This window comes from Microtus pennsylvanicus, chromosome 1, assembly GCF_037038515.1.
Source record: "Microtus pennsylvanicus isolate mMicPen1 chromosome 1, mMicPen1.hap1, whole genome shotgun sequence".
Classification (NCBI taxonomy): Eukaryota; Metazoa; Chordata; class Mammalia; order Rodentia; family Cricetidae; genus Microtus; species Microtus pennsylvanicus.
In genome coordinates this window covers 89,943,162-89,963,024 of record NC_134579.1, presented here as the reverse complement: position 1 = coordinate 89,963,024, position 19,863 = coordinate 89,943,162, and positions in this window count along the sequence as shown.

Below are 19,863 nucleotides of genomic sequence, written 5' to 3'. Positions count from 1 at the left end.
TTGAGGTATCTGATGGCATTATTTTTATAAGGCATCAAAAGAACTAAAAAGCTGTCTAGTAGATGTGTCTTTTGATCTCTAGAGTTGGTCTTCTGAGTGATGAATGGACAGTCAGGTTTCACACACTATCATAGCTTTTCATCAGCCAAAAGTCAGCATGATGCCCTTCACATGTGGCTTCTATCTAGGGACAGTAGAGCTATTTAGCATCGTGTAATTTAGGAGTTAAAATAATTATGTGCCTGTCTTCCTTGGCTATAGGCAGGTGTTCAGTGAGCAAAAGTCTGACGTCTCACATCTGAGCCACAATTACTTACAATGAGGAAATTATTAGTGATATTGGTTGTCTAAACAACTGACCATGTACACTTATATCTAATGTCTGTTGAGTGTGATCCCTTGGGCTGTGATCAGTTCTAGTTTTTGATTGAACTTTCCTGCTGAGTGTTGAAGACTATGAAGGTCGCCAAAGTTAGTTTTTTCTTCTGTGTTGTCAAAGCCAGTTGAGCAACTAGACCTCATGGGTCACTTGGCCTTGAAAGGAACCTCAGACTTTTCTAGATTTCTCTAGTCAGGTCTCCATCCATATGATAATAACCAAAGGCTTTGTTTTATGAACTGCTACTTCCTCTGAAGTGTTGAGTAAACATTTCCTATAATGACCCTCCTTTCTATATATTGGATAATGTTTCAAGTTCATTCTTTGAGTGGCATCATGATATCCTATATGAAAAAGACAACAAGTGATAAATAGTCTCATTTTCATTGACCTTAATGACCTTATGTGGAAAGGGGAGAAATACTTATGTTTTTAATTCCTCTAAATGCAGTAGGATAGACTCCAAACATGATTATTAAATACCCAGAATATCAGCTATACACCAGTTTTATATTTTTACCTTCTGTACAATATTTCAAAAGCCAGAAATAACTCAGCAAATGTTTGTTTGACATACATTTTATCCAGTCATTGATATAGATGATATCTGACCTTACCAATTTTAATACAATATGTGGCTTCTAAGTCTCACCCTTTATGTACCTTAAATAACTTACCCAGTCCTCCATAACTTGTCAAACCTTTCTGGTCTCTTTATTCTGGTACCATCCAGTCATTATTAATTTAAGAAATTTAAGATCTTTTGCTAAGGCCAATTCTATTTTTAGATTCCTCTAACAATTTCTTTTATGTACTAGTTACTTTCTTTATTGAGATACATAGGCTTTTGTTTGAGGTAGAAAACATATCTACTTCTTTATTCCTGCAATACAAGGTCTGGCTATTAGTTACACCTATTGACAATAACCTTGAGAGAGCAGAACTCTCTGATCTAATTCTAGGTGGGACCATTGATTGAGGTAGAAACATAATAACTTTGAAGGAACTAGAGGTAAGTTCCAGCTTGCTGACCTTCTGTCAACTTGGAAATAGGCTCACATTTTTTGGCCTCCACAATTCCTTCCTGTTAGGTTGGGAGCGCAACCTCCAGCCACTGGCATCCATCCCAGCCAACCTGGCCTGGGAGATGCATTGCTCTTGACTTCAAATTCCAGCATGTCAGATCCTGGCCCCTCCCTGAGGGGGGGGGGCGTTTAGGATCACTTCCACAGGGTATGTAAGTGGCCACCCAGAGGATAAACAAGTGGTTTTCAGGTCTGCATTGGCTCCCTGCTTTTCTGTGTCCCCGCCAAGGGCTTAGCCACCCGAGAGTATCATACTTAATAAAAAGATGCGAATTTTGATTTGGTTTTGATTAGATTTCTTGTGCCGGTGGTGCTGCCCTTTTCTTATTATTTTTTCTTAACAGTCCCTTCTTATTAACTTTAATAAAGCCTATACTTCTGCAACAGTACAGATGTTTGCATCTGCCTCATGTGAACACTTTTCATTTCCCAGACTTACCCATCTTCAGAACATGTATTCCAATTATGCAAGTCCTTATGTTTGGTACTTGGGTGGAAAAAGGATTAAACCCATCAGTGACTGCTGACCTTTGTAATCACAGGGTTAAGAGATAAAGCACTGGGCTCTGTGTCTCTGAGCCAAGTTCCTTTCAAGAGAGCTCATCAGCAGTTAATACTTTGTGCTATGCCTACTTTTATGTTCATAAATCTCCTACTTAAAGGAGTGGAGGATCACCAGGGTTGGGAATGCCCACTTTGAATTGGTCTATAGTGTGTCTTGTTAGTATTCAGTTGTATCAAAATCTAAATGTGTCTTATCAAACATGTCAAATTCAACAATTCATTGGAAATTTCAAACTTTTCTTAGACAAGTTATAACAATTTTCTAGTCATTAGCATCTTATAGTGAACTAAAACATTAACAGGTCAATACCATAACACAATGAAACAGGACAATATCATAATACAATTTGTCAAATCATGATTGTCTTAAATCCATCCTAAACAAAAGGTTTTTATAATAGGTGAAGGTCCAAGTCAATGCTTCTTTTAAGCATATGTCTCAGTTGCTGAGTAGCAGCAAAATCCTTATGCTACTCTCCTCATATCAGATGAGGGGCTCTGGTCACTACTTGTAATATGTCTTTTTTTCCCCTCAGGTGAAAATTGAGGTCTCAGTTCTCAGGTTCTTTCACCATTTCAACCACAGACTTAATACTTCATTGGCAATCTGAGTTCTTCGTCCAGAAGTAAAAAGAGTCAAGTATTCAGTCTGTGTTTCTGCTCTGGTTCCAAAGTAAACAGGACTCGCTACTTCTGGGAGTTTGTGTAGCAATATTATCAAAAATCTAGGAATCACCAGTCATCACCAAGGTCTTTCACTTGTCAGACTGCAGCATGGTGTTGTGAGTCAGGAACACTGGTTCCGGTATTCCTTTCCTTGGCCTGCAGCATGGTGATATGAGGAGGTTGTGACCATGGGGTCAGGAATCTCTTTCTGCTTCTCTTGTGGAGTCATCAGAAGGTGCAATATCATCAGGCTGGTACACCTGTGTTGGAGGCATCTAACTAAATATTCTGGAAGCAATCTTGCTTGATACTTATCCTGTGAGACAACACAGACATACCCTCAACCCCATATTAACACAGGATTTGGTCCCTTTCATAATCCAGTGCAAGAGTTTCTCCACCTTTCTATAGCAAAGGTTGCCTTTGTGCCATCATGCCAAAATCTGCCCACAGCAGACTGCTATTGGACATCCATATTCAAGAAGTTTAGTGTAAAAAGTACAGGATTCAAGGCATTATGTGGCATTTTAGAATATAATTCTTCTGCTTTTATTTTTTTCAAGTTACCCTTTCTAGGAGCCATGGGCACGTTCTGCAATTGCTTATCCTTGAGGATTATAAGAAATACCTGTCTTAAATTGAATATTTCATTGGGAACAAAATTGCTACACTGCTTTACAAACATATCCAGACCCATTATCCATCTTTATGATTTGTGGGGTTCCCATATATGGGAAGCCTTTTTTTTTTAATTTATTTATTATGTATGCAATATTGTCTGTGTGTATGCCTGCAGGCCAGAAGAGGGCACCAGACCCTATTACAGATGATTGTGAGCCATCATGTGGTTGCTGGGAATTGAACTCAGGACCATTGGAAGAGCAGACAATGCCCTTATCCTCTGAGCCATCTCTCCAGCCCTATGGGAAGCCTTTTAAGCAATGAATTATTACATGCTTAGTGGCTTCTCCAGTTTGTTGAGTGGCCATCAAGAATCTGAGTATGTATCAATTGTCACATGCACATTGCTTAATTTTCCAAACTCTGCAATGTTAGTAACAATCATTTGCCATGAATGATTAGGAAGTAGGCCTCAGTGATTAACTTCCAGAGAGGTACAAATAAATACTGTGAGCACATATCACATTGCTTAATAATTTGGCAGACAACTTCTCTTGTTAATCTAAATTGTTTTCTTAAATTTATACTGTTTTGATGATGTAGAGCATGTGACTCCTGAGCTAGCCCCACCAGAGATACAGCAATTATTTTTGTAAGATTATCAACTGAAGCAGTACATTCACCTAATGGACCGGGAAGATTTGAATGCATTCTGCTATGACCTACAAAGCATGGCAATCTACATTGTTGTATGGCATTTTGAATTTGCTGGACTAGCATCTTAACCTGTTTATTGCTAGCCCCAATATAAGGAACAGTCCCTAGGACCTGGACAGCATTAAATATATATCAGCAGTTAGTATATTGATTAAATGCCTTTTGTTGCAAAAAGTTGAAACACTACAGATACAGCTTGCAGCTCAACTATTTGAGTTGAGGTCAGTTCTGTTTGTTCTACATGTTCTTCACCATTAACCACATATGCAGCTCTTTGATTGGAAGAAACATCTGCAAAAATTAGTGTAGCATCCTTTAAAGGATCTTTTTGCTAAACCTTTAGGAAAAATAAAGGAATGTAGTTGAATGAATTGTAGCAACGGATCAATTGTGAAAAGATTATTAACCTGGCTTTCAAACCAAGCAAATACGGTTATCCATTGATCACTATATTGAAATAACCAGTCAATCTGTTGCTTAGCATAAGGAACATTGATCATATCGAGTTCCTTACCAAAATATTTCCCAGATTCCATCCTGCCTTTCTGTGCTGAACAAGATACTGCTTCAAAATAAGGGTTTAATGCCTTAACTGATGAAACAGGAAGGTGCAACCATAGAAACAGACCATGTTGCCATAACACTGCTGTAGGGGTAAGTTTTGTAGGCGATATACATATTTGCCAAGGCTGATCATAATTAATATAATGTACTTGCTGTTTCTGTATACCTTACTCTACCTGGGAAAGTACCTGTCTGGCAGCTTTTGTAAGTTGTCTAGTGGAATTTGGATCACTGTTCCCTTTAAGAATTTCGCTGAGTGTTTCAAGGTCTCCCATGGAATATTTTAAATAAAGGTTTTATCATTGGATTTTTATTTAAAGTTTTAAACTATCTTTGTAATCCAAACTGCAAGTCTGCCTAGCTGACAGGCTTAACTTGCTCATTTATATTTTCACAGACACTTGACTGTCCTGAAGCTGCAGTTTCCTGAGACTACTTTGCAAGGCTGTCAGGCTTGGAACTGGGATTTGGTCTTGATGTTGGATCATATGGTGGGGCACAAGTCATGCTGCCTCCACTGCTTGGCCTGGGTACTTGGGACCAGGCAGCCGGTCGCTCATTGCCTGCTCTGCCTGGGCACAGACAGCGCTTTTTATTGTAGTGCCCAAGTTGCAGGGACCCCAAGAAGACCACAAGAGACACAGACTCACAGAAATGCAAAAGCAAGGTTTAATCCTGTAGTACAAATCGTGATAGGGACCTTGTCTAGCACAATGATGCAGCAGTGGTCGGAAGAGGATCTTATCGTTCTTAGGCAGGGTTTGTAAAGGCAAAAAACTCACAAATCTATTGTTATGGGCATAAGGGGTACAGGTGACTCTCTGATTGGCTCCAGTCTAGGGGATTTTCTACTCTGCTGAGAGCCGCCTTCAGCAGCTGCGCTCAAGTCTAGGGAACTTCCCACTCTGCTGACAGCCACCTTGGGACTTAGCACAAAATAGTTGGTTTTGTCCCTTCATTTATGTTCAGCAGTCCCATTAGAGGCTAATGTTAGAGGCGGACTGACAAATTTACGGGCTCGCAGGTGGCCACCATTCCAGTTGCTCTGAGACCTCCGTGTGAGAACTCAAGTTTAGTTAGGCATAGCCATGCCATTTTAGCTCTAGCTTTCAATACACATCCAAGCGACAGTACAGATAGTGAATCCTATTTCTTTGTTCCATATTTACAAATATTTACACCTTTACTCCTGATTTTATGCCCTGCCTTTCTCTTTCCTTTTTTATGTCTACTATTGATTTCTGAGTGCTCAGTCTTTACCTTTCCACTTGTGCAATTTTCTTGTGGGATCCCTCACATACTCCCTTGTATCCCGGCCACACTTCTGTGCATTTGGGGGTTCACCAATTAGTCCCACTTTCACTGGGGACCATTCTTTTGGGATCAACGGTATTTTAAGCAGTTGGAAATTAAATGCGGATGAGTTTTCAGTGCTTACAAAAATTCCCTCCTGATATTACCCTATATGTTTCTCCATTTTATTATTTTCATTCACATCTTCATATTCTTTACTATATTTTTTTTTTTTTTCGAGACAGGGTTTCTCTGTGGTTTTGGAGCCTGTCCTGGAACTAGCTCTTGTAGACAAGGCTGGTCTCAAACTCACAGAGATCCGCCTGCCTCTGCCTCCCGAGTGCTGGGATTAAAGGTTTGCACCACCACTGCCCGGCCTTTTACTATATTTCTAATCCCCATGCCCTTTCCCTGGCTAGAGATATTTTCGTTGATACTTGTCATTGACACCTATGGAGTGGCATACAGCAAAGCAGGAGATATCACAGAAGCTTCTAAATTCAATATACCTCCATTTCTTACCCTTAGTTGTATGTGTGTGTGTGTGTGTGTGTAAAAGACACCCCTTAGAGGAATCAGTTACCAGATCTCCTATCCAGAGAGAAATCAGCTCTTAGGAAGGAAACTAAGCTTCACCAAACACTACTAGAATTTTCTCATGGTTGAAGGCAACTTCATAAATTTTCCGGGACATTAGTTCCAAAAGGAAAATGTGGAATTTATTGTGCATAATTCACAGCTAATCAAGTTTGCTCATCTGTGCATCTTATCTTATATGAAAGTCAGGTCAGTCTCTAACAGAAGTCTCTCATTTCAGAACCAGGATCCTGGGGTAGATGTTCTATCCTCAGGGCAGACTGAGGTTGGATCTCTCTAGATGTGCACAGCAGAGGTGTCTAGCTGAGATGATCCAGCCTCACAAACTACTCTAGCCAGGACTTGAGACAAGCCATATTCATTATACATAGACTGCAAAAAAATGATATAGCTGCCTATTCCATGACTTAGCAATTAAACCATTTTTTTCTTTCAGGATACCCTAAAAATATCATTGCCATCAGACAGCAGGAAATTTAAGAAGAATATGACACCCACATTCCCTAGAGATGGTGTTGTTGATTTTTGGTTATCCAACAGATTATGTATTTTATAGATATGAGACTGTAAAACGGTAGATTATTGAATCTCCTGTGAAAAAGGGAGGACATAGATATGATAAGTTAAAAGGTCGATTATTGAACCTCATTTAAAAATCAACTATTAGTTTTAAATGTTTTACATTGGATTGGATTTTTGTATTGTATACAAATTTTGTATATTTATAGAAATTTGAGATTAATTTTGTTAAAATATACTGTATGCACGTAATGCCCTGATCTGCAATGTTTCCCCAAAAACAAACAAGGAGACTGAGTCCCATATGTAAAAGCAAAGGCCTTTATTTTATGCAAGTTTACAAACTTAGTCTCTCCACATGTCTAACATATTGGAATAAATGGAGAGCCCAGCCTTAGATAAAGTTGGGTTTTTATAATAGTAAAGGTGGGAGTGAGGGTATTCTGAGGTTCAGGACCTCTGATTGGATGACATTTGTCTAGGGGTGTCCTGGTGAGTGTGCTGGCAAGTGATCCTGTCTATATAATAGTGGGAACATTAAGCATTTCCTTTGGATGGTCTGTTCTTGGGTGGTACTCAGGTAATCTCGGTGGTTCTTCCTGCAACCATGTATTGCTTCAGGGTCAACTACTGAGTGAGATTCATGCCTCCATTAAACTTATCGATGGCTGATTCTTACTTGGGCAGGTGATACTTCTTTTGGCTTGTCTGTTTCTATTTAGCTTATCCTGGGCTGACTCCTACACATATATTTCTAATTCTGTTCAAGGTATTGTACTTACCAATGTCATGCATCCCTAGTCCTTGAACATTATTATTACCAACTGTTTAAGATAATTAGGAAATGCAGTTTAATAATTAGTCACCTATCATAATTGAACTTGTAGTCACATTAGGTATTTTTCCAGGTCACACAGAGATATAATTTAGATGGACAGGTCATTTTCAAACACTCCAGAGATCTACAGAATATGATACTTACAATGATTTAATTGCCTAGGTTGTTCTTTTTTATGAAAATGAAACCTGTCTGCTCCTGTCAGCACCAAGGTACTTTCTAGAAAATAATGGACAGTAAAGAAAGACCACATGGAATCTACTCTCTTTGGGTCAAAATGTAAACCTCTGGGCAAGAAAATGTCCTTGTCTCGACTGCTGATAATATACTGTCCTAATTGGACAAGCAGGACACAAAAGAAAATGACTGCCAACCATGGTCAAGACAAGGAGAAAAAGCCCTTCAGAATTTCCTGCTTTATAGAATCATCTGTGAAGGCCTGTAGGCCTAAGATGGATGCCCCAATGTTTCAAAGGAATTTGGGTGACTGTTCAGGCAGTGAACTGTTTTTGTCATTACTCACATTTTTTTGGAAGTCACATCCTGTACTTTCTGCTTACTCAGTTAATATTATTTCCTTCTTGGTCTCTGGGGGAGTTGAAGATTAGATACTTATAGCAATAGTTTATCAGTTACAGAAAGCAAGTTATGATAGAATACAAATTATGTATAAGATTTTGGCCGGGCGATGGTGGCGCAGGCCTTTAATCCCAGCACTCGGGAGGCAGAGGCAGGCGGATCTCTGTGAGTTCGAGACCAGCCTGGTCTACAGAGCGAGTTCCAGGACAGGCTCCAAAGCCACAGAGAAACCCTGTCTCGAAAAACCAAAAAAAAAAAAAAAGAAAGAAAAGATTTTGGACTTGCCAGGCGGTGGTGGCGCACGCCTTTAATCCCAGCACTCGGGAGGCAGAGGCAGGCGGATCTCTGTGAGTTTGAGGCCAGCCTTGTCTACAAGAGCTAGTTCCAGGACAGGCACCAAAAACTACAGAGAAACCCTGTCTCGAAAAACATCCAAAAAAAAAAAAAAAAGATTTTGGACTTACCAAGATAGAACAGATATGAAGTATTTTCTCTATTTTTTTCAAATGCTAATGGATTCGACATTGTTGATGTATTTATTGACTGTACATATTACATATACTTATTGTAATTCTTATTATATTTGTTCTTATATTAGTTATTTACTTCTTTTTTATTTTAGAAAAAGGCAGAAATATAGTGGTATTTTATTTGTATTCTAATAAATTCTAAAATTCCTGGAGGCAAGATCACCATTTTGGACTGAGGTAGAGGTAAGAGCCAGTGGTTGCCTGCTTTACTTCTCTGACCTTCAGCTTGAACCCCAATTACTTTCTCTGAGTTTTATTAATCATGTTTCAGTCGAAAATATTTTGCCATGCTATCACCTAGGATTAAGGCGTGGCATTTGGATTCCTGTGAACTGTGAACATATTTCTTTACTGTAACCCACTAAAATCTAAATGGTCAAACTTGTGCTTTAAACTTTAAAACTGCCTTGTAGGCAGCCCAGGTGCCTACCCCTGGTGTTTTAATGACAGAGCAAGTTTCCCTAAGGGGCCCACAGCATTAGGCTCTGTGGAGAGACATTTCAGCTACTTTAAAAACCCATGTGATGATTTCTCAACATTGCATAAACTATTCCTACAACTTTTCTTCCTGTTACTAAACTAAATCCTGTCCTTCTCTCTTTCTGAATAAGGCTATCCTGCCCCAGTCATGTTTCCATAATATCAGTGGCCACATACAGAAAGCTGCCTTTAGCCAATCCAAGACCAAATTCTAAAGAGAGGGTACTCTCTCTGATGATTTGTAAAAACTCTACAGGATTTTTTTTTAAATTTCAGTTGTAGACATTCAAGATAACTCAATAAAAATTACTTTATAATGCTTATTATCTCTCTGCATCTGTCTAATTGTCTGCACTCTCCTGTGCAGCTGTGTCTCTGCCCCTTCCCCTGCTCTTTCACTCATCTCCCAGCTTGTTCAGATGTCAGCAACTGCCACTCTCCTGTGCTGCCTGCCCTCCCAGCCAGCCAGTCAAGAAAAAAAAAATACTCCTATTTTCTCTTTAAATTTAAATTCTACAGTCTTCATTTAACTCTACAAAATTTTCATTCTAACTCTAGGGACCTATTTCTCCAACTCTGTATTTGTCTTCTTATTAAGTGCCACCTACCTCACAGGTATAGTTCAAAATACAGCCACCAAATATATTTCTCTTTTTAACTGAATTTTAAACTATCTGCACTCACGTTGAAAGACCCCCAGTGTGGGGAGACTCTCACTCAAGACTCGGGATAACATGACCCCCCCCCCCCAGTAACTCAGTAGATTCTGTACTTGCTGTAATCACATGAGGTTTAAATGATGAGATGAGACTCATAACCCAGGAAGGGGAAGAGTTCGACACCTAGTAGCCGGGAGAAGGGGTTTTTAAGAGAAGGACCCACAGCCCAGTATTCCAAAGGGGTGGGGAGAACATCGTAGAAAATTCCAAAAATACAAGTGATGATCACGAGGGGACAACTCTCTGCCTCTCAAGATCACTCTCAAGGCCATAATCAGTTAGTTCCTGAAACACAGTATTCCAAAAATACCAATGATAATCACAAGGGGGAAACTCCCTGTTTCTCAAGATTATTCTTAAGATTACAATCTAACTTTATCTTCAGCTAGTTCCTGAAACACAGTCACTGAATCAGCTAATCCTAGATTTCTGATTCTTTTCTTCCTGCTTAGTTTTTTGGCTCTATTTTTTTCTGCTGGCGGGGTCTGGATTTATCCAGGTCTTTCAGCATTTCTCTCCCTTTTCCTGTTATCTCCATAAGAGTTTAAAATACACTTTGCCCTTATTCTACATCCATAAGCAGCTATTTTGTTCACTTTATAATGCCTAAATTGTCTCATAATACATTGTAAAGGATTCATAATTAAACACCTCCATGTATATGTATATTACATTTCTGATTAAGAATTTTCATTTCTATATTAAATAAATTTACTGTTATGCCCAAATCTGTGTGTCCCCACAAAAGCCAACAAAGAACACTGAGCCTTTATTTTAATCAAGTCAGCAAACTCGGTCTCTCCACAAGTCCAGCGTATTGGAATATCTGGAGAGCCCCAAGCTCAATTAGAATTGGGTTTTTATAGGAGTAAAGGTGGGGGTGAGGAGTCTCTGAGGTTCAGGACCCCTGATTGGCTGACATTTGTCTAGGGGTGTCCTGGTGAAGTGCTGGCAAATATTTCTATTTACAGTGCCTGGAATGCCAGGAATTTCCTTTGAATTGTCTGCTCTTGGGTGGGGGTTCAGGTAATCTCAGCCTGCCAGGCATTGTCTCAGAGTAAACTATAGAGACAATAGACTCCATTTAAACTTATAGATGGTCAGAGTCCCAGGTGATAATGGTTGGAGGAAGTAAAGAACTTGCTTTCTGCCCCAATTTAGATTATCATGGCTGTCTGGTCTTCACATTCTTTATCAATTTTTAGGCTCAATTTAACATATATAAAGCACAAGTCCCATCTGTATAAGACAAGTAACTTATAAACTATAAAGAAAAACTTTAGTTAAATCATTATCTATTAACATAAGTAAGAGAAATTAAAAGATACAGTCTAAAGATTAATTATCTAAACAATTGTTTGGATAATTTATGTAGTTATTGTAACATTATATATATAAGTACATAATATTATACAATATATGATATATATATATATAAATGTGCATGGTATATGAAAATATAAATACCATAATGTCACGAGCTATTTTGTTTAGCCACTTCAATCCCTGTAAACTTCCTCAGCTCAAGGTTCTTTTGCCAGTAGTGCTATGAGGACTCAGTGCCATTCTTCCCAGAGATCGATGAGTAACCAGACCAAGCAAGAGAACTGTCTTTATAATGATTCTTTATTAATAGCTTCTATATCCAATGCATTAAGGGGGTTCACACTCTTAGCATGCATGGGAGGGCCGTGATAGGCAACACACAAATAATTGAATACCACAATTAATTAATTAATTAATCCTACTACATTAACCAATTCCTAACCTCCATTCAACTTATCAATTATCCATAAAATATCTCTTAACATTTCACACACTAAACACGTGCTTAAGTACATTTGCGCTCTTCTCTTGTCATTAGTGCATTCATCTCAGATTTAGGACGTTCCATTCTTGCGTGTAAATAGCATCATATAACCTGATATCTCCTCTAAGGATTCTTCAGTCCTGAAAAGGACTGTTGGGTTTCTTCAGCCCTAAAAAGGAGTTTTGGGTTTCTTCAGGCTGGATGCCTGACCACACCAGGTGCTTGACCACAAAACTTACCTCTTGATAATTCAGGCTGTGTGGTCTGGCGATGTTGTGCTCTTCAGAGGCAGGACATTCAGAGGATCTCCCTACAAGGCCCCGCAGCTGCAGCAGGACTAGCAGCAAGCTGAGCACCTGCAGCAGCACTGACAGCCTGTGACGTCACCTGGCGTACGAGGCCATCGTGATGGTGAGTGACTGCCTTGCTTCTGCCTCTCCTTTTATTCCAGTTTGAACCTGTCTCCGGTCTGATCCTTCTGATAGCCAGGTGTCCTAGGCTAACGGTATCGACTGGACAGACAAGGGTGGGGTTCTTCTTGTGTGGCAAGACTGCTTTTGTTACCACGGTTACTCGATGCAGCCTTCCCATCTGGCAGAGCCTCCAAATGGGGAAAAATGTTCTCTTAATATTTCTCCTTAATAATTTTCTACTTTACACAGTTTTCTTGCTTAACTTTCTATTTTCTATATTATACTGATCCTTATACTATAGATTTCCTACTTTACCTACACTGTAGATTCCCCCTTGTTACTCATTCAAAGGGATCTGTTTCCATACTCATTACACATAATACGTATTATTTTAAACTCTAAAAATCAATCTATTTTACTGTAAATTTACAACTGATTATAAAAATTTTTATATAATTTATAGGTGAAAATTTGTTTACATGGGGGCTGGAGAGATGGCTCAGTGGTTAAGAGCATTGCCTGCTCTTCCAAAGGTCCTGAGTTCAATTCCTGGCAACCACACGGTGGCTCACAACCATCTGGGATGAGGTCTGATGCCCTCTTCTGGCCTGCAGACATACACACAGACAGAATATTGTATACATAATAAATAAATAAATATTTAAAAAAATTTGTTTACATAATTTATAAATATTATTATTTAAAAATACAAGCTATTGGCCAGTCTAAATTATTCTAACATATTCAAATAATCTTTGAAAATATTATCTCATATATTGAAAACTGTATTTATAAATGTACTATTGTTATAAATAATTCCACATAAGCAAAGTTATGCTTTTTTTTTTTTTTTGGTTTTTCGAGACAGGGTTTCTCTGTGGTTTTGGAACGTGTCCTGGAACTACCTCTTGTAGACCAGAATGGTCTCTAACTCACAGAAATCCGCCTGCCTCTGCCTCCCAAGGGCTGGGCTTAAAGGAGTGCGCTACCACTGCCCGGCAAAGCTATGCATTTTTTTAGTTTCTGCTATAGAATTTATTTTAATTATGTATGCTTGAAAGTCAAAAAACACCTTTACCTGTTAAAAAGACAGGGTAAATTTTCCAAGTTCCCCATTTGTAAAAATAATTTTAAAAATTTAACATCTATAATTCTTGCCCCTTATAAAGCTATAGCTAAGTATACTGTTTAGACCCAAGCTTAGTTTTCTATATTCCATTTCAATATTTTTTAAAATATAAAAGTTAAAAAATTCTGATTTTGATGGAGACATCTCTTAATTTACACACACAACCTTCTGAATAAGAAAGGGGATATTTCTGCTTTTAACCAAAATTAATTTTGGAATTTCAAACTTTTTTATCACTGAAAAATGTGTCTCTTTGTTTCTTCCACAACATGGATTTTATTACAAAACACAAATAATAATAATCTCATAGACCTAACTTTTTTGCCACTTAGGAAAGGTTCTTTTTTATTAATTTTTCTTTCTTTTATTGAGCTATTATTTTTCTCCACCCCTCTCCTATCCTTTCTTCTCCCCTTCTACCCACTCACATGGTCCCCATGGTCCAAATTTACTCAAAAGTTCTTGCCTTTTTCTACTTCCTGTGTAGATTAGATCCATGTATTTTGCTCTTAGGGTCCTCTTTTTGTTTAAGTTGTTTGGAAATGTGAATTATAGGCTAGTTTTTCTTTATATATGTCTAAAAGCCACTTATGAGAGACTACATATGATATTTGTCTTTTTGAGTCTGGGTTATCTCAGACAATATGATGTTTTCTAGATCCATCTATTTGCCTGTAACTTTCAAGATGTAATTATAATTTTTTTTTGCTGTGTAGTACTCCATTGTGAATATGAACCTCATTTTACTTATTCATTTTTCAGTCAAGAGGCATTTAGGTTGTTTCCAGGTCCTGGTTATGAAAAATAATGCTTCTATGAACACAATTGAGAACAGGTCCTTGTGGTATGATTGAACACCCATTGGGTATATATCAAAAAGTGGTATTGCTGGGTTTTAAGGTAGGTTGTTTTTTAATTTTCTGAGAAATTGCCATACTGATACCCAAAGTGGCTGTACCAGTTTACACTCACACAAACAATGGAGGAGTGTTCCCTTTACCCCACATCCTCTCCAGCATAAGTTGTCATCAGTGTTTTTGATCTTGGCCATTCTTACAGGTAGAAGATGGTATCTCAGAGCTGTTTTGATTTACATCTCTATGATAGCTAAAGATGTTGAACATTTCCTTAAGTGTCTTTCAGCCATTTTAAGTTACTCTACTGAGAGTTCTCTGTTTAGATTTGTACTCCATTTTTATTGGATTATGTGTTCTTTTGATGACCAATTTTTTGAGTTCTTTTTATATTTTGGAGACCAACTCTCTGTGCAATGTGGGGTTGGTGAAGATCATTTTCCATTTTGTAGGCTGCTGTAGTCTTGTTGACCATGTCCTTTGCTTTACAGAAGCTTCTCAGTTTCAGGAGGTCGATTTATTAATTCATTTTCTCAGTGTCTGTGCTACTAGGATTATATTTAGGAAGTGGTCTCCTGTGCCAATGAGTTCAAGTGTACTTCCCACTTTCTCTTTTATGAGGTTCCGTGTGCCTGGCTGTAAGTTGAAGTCTTTGATCCATTTGGACTTGAGTTTTGTGCGTGGTGATAGTTATGAATCTATTTTTATTCTTCTACATATTGATATCCAGTTATGCCAGCAGCGTTTGGGGAATATGCTTCCTTTTTTCCATTTTATAATTTTTGCTTTTTATTAAAAATCAGGTGTTTGTCAGTGTGTGGATTGATATCTGGGTCTTCTATCTGGTTCCATTGATCCTCCTCTCTGTTTTTATGCCAATGCTATGCTGTTTTCAGTACTGTAACTCTGTAGTAGAGTTTGAAGTCAGGGATTGTGATGCCTCTAGAAGTTCCTTTATTGTTCTTTTATTGTTTTGGTTATAGGTTTGTTTATTTTTATTTATTTATTTATTTTGCTTTTCCATATGAATTTGAGGATTGTTCTATTGAGGTCTGTAAAAAAATTGCTGGGATTTTGATGAGCATTGTATTGAATCTTTAGACTGCTATTGGTAACATTGCCACTTTTTTTTTTTTTTTTTTTTTTTGGTTTTTCAAGACAGGGTATCTTTGTGGTTTTGGAGCCTGTCCTGGAACTAGCTCTTGTAGACCAAGCTGGTCTCGAATTCACAGAGATCCACCTGCCTCTGCCTCTCGAGTGCTGGGATTAAAGGCCTGCGCCACCACCGCCGGGCGACATTGCCACTTTTACTACGTTAATTCTACCTACACAAGAGCATGGGAGTTTTTTCCATTTTCTGGTTTCTTTTTCAATTTCTTTCTTCAAAAATTTGAAGTTCTTGTCATGACTTCCACTTGTTTGGTTACAATTTCTCCAAGATATTTTATGTTATTTGTGCCTGTTGTAAAGGGTGATGCTTCTCTGATTTCTTTCTCAGCCCATTTATCAGCTGTGTAAAAAAGGGCTACTGAGTTTTTCAAGATAATCTTGTATCTTGCTCCATTACTGAAGGTGTTTATGAGTTGTTAAAATTCCTTGGTAGAATTTTTGGGTTGGCTTTTGTAAACTATCATATCATCAGGAAATAATGAGAATTCAGCTTCTTCTTTTCTGATTTGTATCCCTTTGATCTCCTTTTGTTGGCTATTGCTCAACCTCGTGTACTATATTGACTAGATATGGAGAGAGTAGACAACCTTGTCTTGCTCCTGATTACAATGGAATCACTGGGAATTTCTCTCCATTTAGTTTGATGTTGGCTGTTGGCTTGCTGTATATTGCAATTATTATGTTTAGATATGTTACTTTATCCCTGCTCTCTCCAAGACCCTTACCATGAAAGAATGGTGTATTTTGTCAATGGCTTTTTCAGCATCTAATGAAATCATCATGTGGGTTTTTTCCTCAGTTTGTTTATATGGTGGATTACATTGACAGATTATCATATGTTGAACCATCCCTGCATCTCTGGGTTGAAGCTGACTTGATCATGCTTGATGGTTTTTCTCATGTGTTCTTGGATTCGGTTTGCCAGTATTTTGCTGCGTAATTTTGCATCAATATTCATGAGTGAGTTTAGTGTGTAATTCTCTTTGTTAGTAATGTCTTTGTGTTGTTTGGGTATCAGGGTAATTGTAGTCTCATAAAAAGTGTTTGGTGATGTTCCTTCTATTTCCATTGTGTGGAACAGTTTGAGGGATTTTGGTATTAGTTCTACATTGAATATCTTATAGAATTCTGCACTAAAACCATATTGCCCTGTGCTTTTTTGGTTGGGAGACTTTTGATGACCATTTCTATTTCTTTAGCAGTTATAATCTATTTAATTTGCTTATCTGGTCATGATTAATTTTGGTAAGTTATATTTATCCAGAAAATTGTCCATTTTCTTTAATTTTTCCAATTTTGTGGAGTACAAGTTTTTGAAATGTGGCCTAATGATTCTTTGAATTTCTTCCATGGCTGTTCTTATGCCTCCCTTTTAATTTCTGATTTTGTTAATTTGAATATTCTCTCTTTATCTTTTGGTTAATTTTCAGCTGTCCTGTTAACTCACTAGTGTGTGAGTTTTCCAGCTTCCTTTTGAAGGCCATTAGAGCTATGAACTTTCTTCTTAACACTGCTTTCATTATGTCCCATAATCAATCACTGGTCATTAAAACCCTTAATATAAATGGACTCAGCTTATCTATAAAAAGACACAGGTTCACAGATTGGATATGAAAATAGAATACATCCTTCACTGCATATAAGAAGCACACCTAAACCTCAAAGACTGATATTGCCTCAGAGAAAAGGGTTGGGGAAAATTTTTCAATCAAGTGGACCTAAGAAACATGCTGGTATATCTAACAAAATAGACTTCAAACTAAAATCAATCAAAAGGGACAAAAAATGACATTTTATACTGCTCAGAGGAAAATACATCAAGAGGAAATCTCAATGCCGAACATCTATGCCCCAAATACAAAGGCATCATCATAAATAAAAGAAACACTACTAAAGCTTTAATCACAAGTAAACCACACACACTAATAGTGAGATACTTTAACACCTAATCACACCACTGGACAGGTCTCTCAGACAGAAAATGACCATAGAAATAAGGGAACTAAGAGATGTTATGACTTAAATGGACTTAACAAACATCTATAGAAGCTTCTATCCAAACATAATAGAATATACCTTCTTTTCAGCACCTCATGGAGCCTTCTCAAAAATTGACAAAGCAAACCTCAACATATAAAGAAATTGGAATAACTCCAGGTATCTTATTGGATGACCATGAATTATATTAAAATTTAACAGCAATACTAATTACAGAAAGTCCATAAACATATGGAAATTAAAAAATGGTCAACTGAATCATCAATGAGTCAAGGAAAAAATAAATTAAGAAATTAAAGATTTTTTAAAATTCAATGAAAATGACCACACAACATACCTAAATTTATGGTTTTTTTTTTTTTGGTTTTTCGAGGCAGGGTTTCTCTGTGGCTTTGGAGCCTGTCCTGGAACTCGCTCTGTAGACCAGGCTGGTCTCGAACTCACAGAGATCCGCCTGCCTCTGCCTCCCGAGTGCTGGGATTAAAGGCGTGCGCCACCACCGCCCGGCAACATACCTAAATTTAAGAAAGGTTTTTATGAGCTTCAAGTGGTCAGTTTAGATTCTACAACATCATCACAGGTAAATATAATCCCAAGTATGTATTATTTTTCTACAGTTTCTTTTCCCAACTCTGTATGTTTTTTTTACAGGGGAGAGAAACTTTCTTTGTCTCCCTGGCCTGGATTGCCTTTCTTTCCTCTCCCAAAATTTCAAGTATACACCAAAGAGAGAGTTTCTTCTGTTAGATTCTGTCATTTCATATTCTTCTATTAACATATATTTATTCCACCAGTTTTAAAATCATTTGAGGTGTTAGTGTTTGCTCTTGCTCTGGCCAGGCACTTTCCTCTCAACAGTTGTGTGCTTTGATCTCCAGCTCTCCCTGCAAGAAGCCCTTGTACATTGTCCTGACACAGACTGCTCCAAAGCAGCCTGCAGGTCTCACAGAGTCTGAGACAGCCTGTTTTTCCCTGGTCTCCATGCATTTTTACTGTGTTCCAGCCTTTAAGACAAGACCTACAACTTTGCTGGTCTGGGAGTTTTCCAGCTTCCTTTTGAAGGCCTTTTGAATCTCTGCATGAGCTCCTTCTCCATCCCATTACTAAACCTTTCAGAGACTCCGCCAAGCTCTTATCCAGGCCCCAGCTCTTCGTCTTCCAGATTTAACTTGGCCTTTCTCCCTCTACGTAACAGAGAAGGAGGGATATGTCCTTGGTTTCCTAGGACATCAGCTGGGACCTTCCTTTTCACCTGTGGTGTACCTGTCAAAGAGGCTGGATCTCTTTAGACAGCGCTGGGCACCCTGCATATGTGCTTTAGAGACCACTGAGCTTCTTATTCATGAGTCAAAGAAACTATCTTTTGGGGCACCAACCACTGCCTTCCCCCACCACAATCCATCCCATCTGTTAATTTACAAAGACTTACACCCCTTATCCCCTTCCCAAGTTCTTTCCCTACAGGTGGCACTAGTAGAAGACGCCTCTCTCAGTTTCCGATGCTGCCCACCTTTTACTATCTCAACTCTCCTGCCTCAGCCTAACATTAAATATTCCCCATCTCACACCTGAAATGATTTTAAAAAGTATTATATTGCCCCAATATTCTAATTCTGCTTTTCTGAAATTTTATTCAGTCTTGTGCTTTCTTCTCTCTCTCTCTCTCTCTCTCTCTCTCTCTCTCTCTCTCTCTCTCTCTCTCTCTCTGTGTGTGTGTGTGTGTGTTTATGTCTATATAGACTATGTAGCACAAATTTTGAAACTCACAATGATATTCTCCTCACTCTGTCTGGAGTACTGGTACTTAAAGAATGCTGGAGAAATAGTTTTTATGTTGTATATCATTTGTCTTATGTATTTGTTGTGGTTACTTTTACAAACTAATTGTTATCATTATTTCATATGTATTGGATTTTTTCCAGTATACATGCCTTTGTGTCCCATTCATGTATGGTGTTTAAGAGGCCAGGAGGTGGTACTGGAGATACAGAAAGTACTAAGCTTCAGTATGTACTGGAAATGAAACCTGTTTACTCTGGAAAAATCTTCAGTCCACTTCACTACTAAGGTATTTTCCACCCCAAGTTTTCTCTTCTTCATTGTTTCCTGTGCAAGATAACCTAATCACAGTCAGACCCCTGATACTGATTTAAAACAGCTGAACTCCCCTCCATGTGTATAAGCCACCAGTAGGGGGTGAACTTCCTAATTGTTTAACAAATACAGTATTGTCAGTCCCCAAGCCATAAAAGTACAACTAATAATACAAATTTATCATATTGTAATCTGATATTTCAGCTTATTTGTTCACACATACTTAACAAGTAAAACACTACAA